At 45.0% G+C, this 10,252-nt stretch overlaps 1 protein-coding gene across 6 annotated transcripts in view; it reads left to right on the top strand.

Moving 5' to 3' along the window:
- LRRC4C (leucine rich repeat containing 4C) overlaps positions 1-10,252 on the top strand; it is a 1,242,711-nt gene that overhangs the window by 1,094,402 nt on the left and 138,057 nt on the right. The gene's annotated exons all lie outside the window — the stretch shown is intronic.

The raw sequence follows: 10,252 nt of genomic DNA, 5'->3' as shown, positions 1-10,252 counted from the left end.
GCGTTACACTTACATATTATGTAGTATGCATGGACTTAACATGAAAAATAGATCTGATGCTTGATCTACATTACCTGGCAGGTGGCATATTTCTCTTATTTGTCATTATAGGTGTTCTATCCTCCCCATCACCCGCTCCTCCCTTGGGCTGTGTAAGGCCCTGTGACAATTTGTGGAGTTGTAGTGGAATAACCTGGAATGATATCATCTCCTCTTCCCACCTTCTATCGGAGGGGAGATAAGACGGCACACACATCCTGTGCTACACTTGTGTGCTGTCACAGTTTCCATAGCAATCCCGACTACACCAACTTGTTGTCTATGATGTTTAGAAGATTCTCAAGATGAAATTTCTATTTAAATCTGGACGGGGAGAAAAAAAAAAGGAAAAAAAAAAGCCAAGGAGAATGTTTGTTTGTTAACCAGTTTACAGATTTCTTCTTCGTACTTCATAGATTAGAAAATAGTCCTCAAAACCTTTTATTGGAAACATATGGGAGCTAGCGGGTTGTTTTATCTATTTATACAGTATGTCACAAAAGTAAGTACACCCCTCACATTTTTGTAAATATTTTCTTCTATCTTTTCATGTGACAACACTGAAGAAATGACACTTGTCTACAATGTAAAGTAGTGAGTGTACAGCTTGTATAACAGTGTAAATTTGCTGTCTCCTCAAAATAACTCAACACACAGCCATTAATGTCTAAACCGCTGGCAACAAAAGTGAGTACACTCCTAAGTGAAAATGTCCAAATTGGGCCCAATTAGAAATTTTCCCTCCCCGGTGTCATGTGACTCATTAGTGTTACAAGGTCTCAGGTGTGAATGGAGAGTAGATGTGAGAAATTTGGTGTTATCGCTCTCACTCTCTCATACTGGTCACTGGAAGTTCAACATGGCACCTCATGGCAAAGAACTCTCTGAGGATCTGAAAAAATGAATTGTTTCTCTACATAAAGATGGCCTAGGCCAGTGATGGTGAACCTTGGCACTCTAGATGTTTTGGAACTACATTTCCCATGATGCTCATGCACTCTGCAGTGTAAGGGAGCATCATGGGAAATGTAGTTCCAAAACATCTGGGGTGCCAAGGTTCGCCATCACTGGCCTAGGCTATAAGAAGATTGCCAAGACCCTGAAACTGAGCTGCAGCACGGTGGCCAAGACCATACAGCAGTATAACAGGTCAGGTTCCACTCAGAACAGGCCTCGCCATGGTCGACCAAAGAAGTTGAGGTCACATGCTCAGCGTCATATCCAGAGGTTGTCTTTGGGAAATAGATGTATGAGTGCTGCCAGCATTGCATCAGAGGTTTAAGGGGTGGGGGGTCCGCCTGTCAGTGATCAGACCATACACTGCACACTTTTCCTTCTCTCTCTCTTCTCCTCCCATATCTCGCTCTCCTTCTATCTCTCTCTCTCTCTTCTCCTCCCATATCACGCTCTCCTTCTCTCTCTCTCTTCTCCTCCCATATCTCGCTTTCCTTCTCTCTCTCTCTCTTTTCCCATATCTCGCTCTCCTCTCTCTCCTCTCCTCTCCTCCCATATCTCGCTCTCCTCTCTCTCCTCTCCTCCCATATCTCGCTCTCCTTCTCTCTCTCTCTTCTCCCATATCTCACTCGCCTTCTCTATATCTCTCTCTTCTCCTCCCATATCTCGCTCTCCTTCTCTCTCTCTCTTCTCCTCCCATATCTCGCTCTCCTTCTCTCTCTCTCTTCTCCCATATCTCACTCTCCTTCTCTATATCTCTCTCTTCTCCTCCCATATCTCGCTCTCCTTCTCTCTCTCTCTTCTCCTCCCATATCTCGCTCTCCTTCTCTCTCTCTCTTCTCCTCCCATATCTCGCTCTCCTTATCTATATCTCTCTCTTCTCCTCCCATATCTCGCTCTCCTCTCTCTCTTCTCCTCCCATATCTCGCTCTCCTCTCTCTCTTCTCCTCCCATATCTCTCTCTCCTTCTCTCTCTCTCTCTCTCTCTCTTCTCCCATATTTCACTCTCCTTCTCTCTCTCTCTCTCGTCCTCCCATATCTCGCACTCCTCTCTCTCTCTTTTCTCCTTCCATATCTCGCTCTCCTCCAATATCTCACTCTCCTTCTCTCTCTCCCTCTATGGAAACTGATGATGGAGCTTTTTGAATCAGGCACAGGAGCTCTTAAAGGGCCATACCACTAGAAACATGGTTGAAATATTTTATTGAATTCCATCCATTCTCTCCTCTCTGTGTATTACTATTACAGAAATATTTCCTCTCTTCTCCTCTTTCTGAAAATGTGTTCCTTTCTTTACTTTTATTGGCTTCCTTCATTTTTGCTCTTCCCCTCCACAATCTGTAGATATGAAAGAAAGTCTCTCTATAGCCGCACATCTGAACCATCCCATGGATCAATGGTTAGTGACAACCTCGGCCTTGATTTCACAACACCCCAATGCACCCCCCCCCCCCACCGAGCTTAATCATTGGTATAAAGCTCCACAATCCCCCCCCCCCCCCATACCAGCCATCTCTCTCTTTAAATCTATCCACATATATTACTTTTTATCTCTTGCTATGTCCACCTCTGCTCTCTTAAAGCAAAAGTAAACTGCCATTAAAAAAAATAGAAGCAAAATTTGGGCCCCCCGGAAATTTTTCCCATAATGTGCTATTTATTATGTACAGCATATTAGCACAATATGGCACACTTGCTGAGCAAAGCAAACCCGTCCACTGCTTTGATGTTTGCGATCTCCTCCATGACCAGCATTTCCATCTTCACCTGGCCTTCTTCCAGGTTTGACATAATTTATTGCACTTAGAGTGGCGCTTTTGTTTCTTTCCCAGGTTCGGCATCTTTGGCCATCTTGATTGGTCAAGGAAGAAAAGCCTAACTCCTGAGCATTGCACAGGATCATGCTGAGGCTGTACACTCTGTTCATGGGTGTTCCAAAACGGCTCTATTCTCCATCCAATGCTGGTAATTAGGGATGAGTTGTGTTCAGAGCCAAACCAATCGGAATCCAATTCACCCAAACCCACGGGAACCTGTCACATGGTCCCATCCCCACTGTCCTACCGCCCAACATTTTGAGATGGGAATGAGGGACACCTACTAACAAACGTATGTAGGCATAGGACACGCCCCCTGCCACACCCCCTTAAAAGAAGAATTAACCCCCATAAAAGGTTAATTAAATCCACAGGGGCTTTTTTTTACCACTACTATTCCTTTATATTGGCTTTTGGAATTTACAAATGCAGCAATTTAGAAATCAGATGAAAAGTATAGGACTGGGAAACACTTTTTGAAAGATAAAAAGTGCATTTTATATACAACTATATAGATCAGACCAAAATGAGGGACAAATGAGGAGGAATGAGGGACAGAGGGACATTGCTCCAAATCAGGGACAGTCCCTCAAAATCAGGGACAGTTGGGAGGTGTGCCCACCAGCCCAACATGCTGTGGGCAGGGGATTTCCTGCCACACAACTATAAACAACAAAAGGGTGGGGAGGCTCATGACATCATTGTCCTAATATGGCAACATGGCCATTAAGACAATAACATTGACCTAATGTGGTCATATTAGGATAGTAATGTCACAGCCTCCCTGCCCCTTTGTTACATTCAGCCTTGGGAAGTGAAATCTTGTGCCCCCAACTCAGTGGCCCCATCTATACAGGCAACTCCCACATTCAGACCAAACCCAAACTTACCCCTTGCTGGTAGTACATGAATACATAGGCACTTTGTCATGAGATATCTGCTTGAAAGTGAACTGTGATCCTGCCCTTCAGCTGAGATAATATAAAAAGTGCCTTGCCCTTGACATAATTGGTCAACACTGATGGAAGCTTCTGGCAGAATTTTTCGCCAAAGAAGATATGTATTTTTGTCCTTCTGTTTAATTTGCAATCACAACAAACCTATTAACATAGCCCTATGTTAACATTGAAGTACAGTATACACTCACCGGCCACTTTATTAGGCCCCTTTTGCCTTCAGAACTGCCTTCATTCTTCGTGGCATAGATTCAACAAGGTGTTATGCCGCGTACACACGACCGGACTTTTCGAGGGACTAGGTCCGACGGACTTTCGGCGGAGTTCTGACAGATTTCTGATGGACTTTCCGAATGAATGGACTTGGCCACCCACAATCACACCAAAGTCAGATGGATTTGAACGTGATGACGTACGACCGGACTAGAATAAGGAAGTTCATAGCCAGTAGCCAATAGCTGCCCTCGAGGCATGTTGCATTTCTAAAGTCTGACGGATTTTTGCAAATCAAAAGTCCGCTGCAGCCCACACACGATCGAATGGTCTGCCAGAATCATTCGAAAAGTCTGGTCGTGTGTACGCGGCATAAGAAACATTCCTCAGAGATTTTGGTCCATAGTGACATGACACGATAGCATCACGCAATCGCTGCAGATTTGTCGGCTGCACATCCATGATGGAAATCTTCCATTCCACCACATTCCAAAGGTGCTGTATTGGATTGCGATCTGGTGAGTGTGGAGGTCATTAGATGAGATCTGGCGAGTGTTGAGGCCATTGGATGAGATCTGGTGAGTGTGGAGGCCATTGGATGAGATCTGGTGAGTGTGGAAGCCAGTGGAGTACAGTGACCTCATAGACCAGTGGTGAGATGATCTGATCTTTGTGATATGGTGCATTATCCTGCCATCAGAAGACGGGGACACTGTAGACATAAAGGGATGGATATGGTCAGCAACAATACTTAGGTAGGCCGTGGTGTTTAAACGATGGTCTATTGGTACTAAAGGGCCCAAATGTGCCAAAAAATATCCCCTACACCACCACCAACCTAAACTATTAATACAAGGCAGGATGGATCCATGCTTTCATGTTGTTTACACCAAATTCTGACCCTACCATCTGAATGTTGCAGCTGAATTCAAGACTCATCAGACCAGGCAACGTTTCTCTTCTTTTGTCCAATTTTGGTGTTCCTGTGTGAATTGTAGCCTCAGTTTCCTGTTCTTAGCTGACAGGAGTGGCACTCTGTGTGGTCTTCTGCTGCTGTAGAACATCTGCTTCTGGGTTTCAATGTGTTGTACATTCAGAGATGGTATTCTGCATACCATGGATGTAACAAGTGTTTTTTTGCGTTACTATTGCCTTTCTACCATCTCCAACCTGTCTGCTCATTCTCCTCTGACCTCTGACATAAACAAGGCATTTTTCTCCACACAACTGCCTCTCACTGGATATTTTCTCTTTTTCGGACCATTCTCTGTAAACCCGGGAGATGGTTGTGGGTGAAAATCCCAGTAGATCAGCAGTTTTTTAAATACTCAGACCAGCCCATCTGACACCAACAACCATGCCATGCTCAAAGTCACTTAAAGCAGAGGTCCGCCCACCGCTGAAAAATTTTAAAACCAGCAGCTACACTTACTGCAGCTCCTGGCTTTTAATAATCAGACACTCACCTGTCCTGGAGTCCAGCGATGTTGCCACCGCAGCTGATGTTTCCATCAGCTTTCGGGTGCTGCTGCCGCCATTGTGGGTAAGAGGACCCGGCATGGTAGCTTTGCGGCTTCACTCCGGGAAACCTTCTGCTCATGCGTGAGGCTCCTCTCCTCTATCCTGTCAAAGACGGGTATCCTGTCCCCCCCCCCTGAAAGATTCCAATTGTGGCACTGGAGGGGGGAGGAAACAAATGATCGGACGTTCCACTTTTGGGTGGAACTCCGCTTTAAATCCCCTTTCTGATGCTCGGTTTGAACCTTAACCACGTCTAGATGCTTAAATGCATTGAGTTGCTGCTGATTATCAATTTGTGTTCCCAAGCAATTGAATAGGTGTACTTAAAGAGGAAGCAAACCCTGATGGGTTTTACCTCCTCTATTTTTCCCCTGCAAATTAAAAGCATAATGGGCTCGTATGCATCGCAGGAGGGGGGGGAGGCTGAGGGGGGCTGGAGCCCTGAGTGGGTCCCCAAAAAGCCCTGGGTATTGGGCATGCACAATTCTATTATTAGCCCAGAGTCCGAGCGGGGACTGATCTGACACCAAGGGCGGCTGAGTGACATAGCAGGTCCCACCTTCTGGAGCCTGCAGCGCCTATGATGGACATCCCACTGGTCCAATGCTGGGACCGCAGGACGTGTGGCGTCCATCATAGGCGCTGCAGGCTCCAGAAGGCGGGAATTTCAATGCAGCCACTGCTCCGCGTCACTGTGAGAAGATCACCACTCAGTGCTCGGGCGGGCGGCTCTCCTCTCCTGTCCTGTCATGGCTCTGGGTGCCTGGAGTGCTTGCTGTCTACTCTACTGTGATGGGCACGCCGCACACTGCGGCTGAGCTGCAGGAGGAGGTCATGTCACCTGAAGTCTGGTCAGGTAGGTCAGTGCGCGTCAGGTAGGTCAGTGCATGTCAGTTAGGTCAGTGTGTCGGGCAGGCCAGTGCTTGTCAGGTAGGTCAGTGTGTGTCAGGTAGGTCAGTGCATGTCAGTTAGGTCAGTGTGTTTCGGGCAGGCCAGTGCTTGTCAGGTAGGTCAGTGTGTGTCAGGTAGGTCAGTGCATATCAGGTAGGTTAGTGAGTGTCAGGTAGGTCATTGCATGTCAGGAAGGTCAGTGTGTGTTAGGTAGGTCATTGTATGTCAGGAAGGTCAGTGTATATCAGATAGGTCAGTGCGTTTCAGTGTAGGTCAGTGTGTGTCAGGTAGGTCAGTGTGTGCCAGGTAGGTCAGAGTGTGTCAGGTAGGTCAGTGTTTGTCAGTTAGGTCAGTGTGTGTCAGGTAGGTCAGTGTGTGTCAGGCAGGTCAGTGCGTGTCAGGTAGGTCATTGCATGTCAGGAAGATCAGCGTATGTCAGGAACGTCAGTGTGTGTCAGGTAGGTCAGTGCATGTCAGGTAGGTCAGTGTGTGTCAGGTAGGTCAGTGCACATAAGGTAGGTCAGTGTGTGTCAGGTAGGTCAGTGTATGTCGGATAGGTCAGTAAATGTCAGGTAGGTCAGTGTGTGTCAGGTAGGTCAGTGTATGTCAGATAGATCAATATGCGTCAGGTAGGTAACACCCCTTACCCCCCCGTTGCCAGGCTTGGACTTCGGGCTGGAGCCCCTGGTCTTTTTGCCACCTAGCAACACCCCTTACAGTACCTACAGGTAATCCTTATCATAGGCTCACCTGTAGGTACAAGTGGTGTAACTAGATTTGCAACCACCTTAATAAAGTGTCCGGTGAGTGTAGGTCCACAATATACCGTATATATATATATATATATATATATATATATATATATATATATATATATATTTTCTCTGAAGAGGGGGATCCCATTGTCCCTTTGATTGAAATTAGCAATGAATTCCTATTGGCTGTTGTCGTTTTTTTTTTTTTCGCCACTCACCGCATTGTTACTTGCCATAGCGGATAAAGAAATGTCCTCTATGCAAAAGAGTTCTTTTTTTTTTTTCTCCCAGAGAATGCAATATAGTAAATTGTCATAGCCATTTAATGTGTTTAGCTTAATTGCGTCTGCCACCCGATTGGCTGATGGACTAGATTGTTAATCAAACGTAATTGCGCATTGAGGAGTATTCAGAAGCCTTAGCATGTTGCTTTAGTAGAGGATGATGTTACGGAGTCCCATGTAGCTGAGATATGTTAATTGTATCTCTGCAGGCGAGCGGGCTGTAGCAGCCTGTGACAATCCCCGAACAATGGACATACTGTGTGCGCCGGTACAATGGCTGGGAGCAGCGGGGGTGATTAAAATGCATTGCAGGCAGAGAGGGAAAGAAATCTCACCAGAGGGGTTAAAGAGCCCCCGGAGGCTTCCTGCTTTTCTAATCAGTTACTTTCTAAGGCAGCACAAACACCGGCGGCACAGACTACCGAGAAAATGGCTTCTCGCATGGAGAACAGCAAAGGGACCGCGGTGAGAAATAGATGCAAGGACGCTACGAAACATTATAGGGGCTCTTAGCATGAAAGTGTTGCAGGCGTTATACATTAATATTGTCTGAGTCATTCCTGATAAAGGACCCAATAGTTGCACAATGATTAATTAATGACCCTGGTTGCAGTCAAGGGTTGTTAGGCTAGGGAAAAAAAAAAAGACACATGTCCATCGAGCTCAGGCTTTAAGATCACTGCTGATTGCTATACGAAAACCCGACTACTTGTGGGAATGGAGCACATACACATGCTGGTACTCAGATTTCTTGGGGGGGAGGCGGCCCCCCCACCCAGCCAGCCATCCGACCACCGCCAAAACCCTCATACAATGCAGAAGGGCAATATTGGCTAGCAACATTGATTTTTTTTGCACAGCTCTTTATAGGATCTCAACAATTGGCGAGCCAGCCAGGAGCAGGGCATTACAACAGGGAAGGGGGGAATGATGGGGTTATGATGTAATGATAAAAAAAGCTTTAACCACTTCAGCCCCGGACTATTTTCATGGCCAAAGACCAGAGCACTTTTTGCGATTCGGCACTGTCGCTTTAACTGACAATTGCGTGGTTGTGCGATGTGGCTCCCAAACTAAATTGACTTACTTTTTTCCCCACAAATAGAGCTTTCTTTGGGTGGTATTTGCTCTCCCCCTGCGGTTTTTATTTTTTGCGCTATAAACAAAAAAAGAGCGACAATTTTGAAAACGCTTATTGCAATTTTTTTTTTACCAAAAATATGAAGAAGAATACATATTTTATTTTATTTATTTAATTTTTTACATTTTGCTATATTAAATATCCCCCAAAAATATATAAAAAAACATTTATTTTCCTCAGTTTAGGTCGATAAATATACTTCTTCATAGTTTTGTTACAAAAAAAAAAAATTGCAATAAGCGTTTATTGATTGGTTTGCGCAGAAGTTATAGCGTCTACAAAATAGAGGAGTATAGTTTTATGTCATTTTTATTAATATTTTTTTTTTACTAGCAATGGCGGCGATCAGCAATTTTTATCATGACTCCGACATTATGGCGGACACATCGGACATTTTTGACACATTTTTGGGACCATTGGCATTAATGCAGCGATCAATGCTATAAAATTTCATTGATTACTGTAAAAATGTCACTGGCAGTGAAGGGGTTAACACTAGGGGGCGGGGAGGGGTTAAGTGTGTCCTGGGGAGTGTTTCTAATTGTCTGGGGGCGTGGCTGTGTGTGACGTGGACACTGATCGCAGCTCCCGATGACAGGGAGCAGACGATCGGTGTCCTGTCATTAGGCAGAACGGAGAGATGCTGTTTACATCGGCATCTCCCCATTCTTGAGCTCCGTGACACGATCGTGGGTATCCCTGCGGTGATCGAGTCCGCGGGTCCTGCGGGCACGGTCACGGAGCTTGCGGCAGGTGCGCACAGGGCGGGAAATTCAAAGTAACGTATGGGTACATTAGTTTGCCCAGCCGTGCCATTCTGCCAACGTATATATGCCGACAGCGCTCGGCAAGTGGTTAAAGAACAACGTACCCATGCCGTGCCATTCTGCGAAAACAAACAAATTTAAAAGGAAATTTGAGTAACTATAATTTAATAGTTAGTTATTATTTGTTATTGCTTAGAATATTCGGATTTTTGTTCTTTCGAATTATCGGATTTTCTCTCTTATTTTAGGATTTTTACGAATTTTCGAATTTACAAATTAGAACGTTTACAAATTGCGATCATGACGAATAACGCGAAAAACGAAAAATGAGAAAAAAAAACTAATGAAACAAAAATGAATATTTCGGCAGTGCACATGTCTACCTTTGACCAATTTGCAGGCACAATTGTGCCAAGAGCGTTCGCCCCGTGCGCTCCCGGCACAGCTACTGGCGGGCTAACGGACAGCTATGACTAAGCACTGTTAAGTGTGAAACACGTCAGTTCGTTTGTCTCATATTTTTGCTGTGGCTTGTATCTGTTGGACTTTTTACAAATAAAGGCTATATTTTGGAGTGCGGCTGTCCAGAACTTCCTTTTTGCCTCATGATCGCAAACCTCGCCCCGCCTCCTGGCACCTGAAACCTTTTAAAGACCGGGAGGCGCCGGTGCAAAGGAATTAAGTGAAGTATAGAATGATTCGAGCAATGAGTTGGCTTTGCTTTTATGAATTTTTGAATTTACAAATTAGAACGTTTATGAATTGTGATCATGACGAATAACCCAAAAAAAACAAAAAACGAAAAACAAAAAAACTAATGAAACAAAAACAGTAAGGGGTAAGGGAATAACGTACCCATACCATGGGATTCTGCAAACTAATTTGAATGGAGATTCCAATTTTCTGAGTAGGCT

Source organism: Lithobates pipiens, unplaced genomic scaffold (assembly GCF_037356315.1).
Source record: "Lithobates pipiens isolate NorthernLeopardFrog02 unplaced genomic scaffold, aLitPip1_a1.2 Scaffold_10, whole genome shotgun sequence".
NCBI classification, from domain to species: domain Eukaryota; kingdom Metazoa; phylum Chordata; class Amphibia; order Anura; family Ranidae; genus Lithobates; species Lithobates pipiens.
This window is presented reverse-complemented; position numbering and strand designations above follow the sequence as displayed.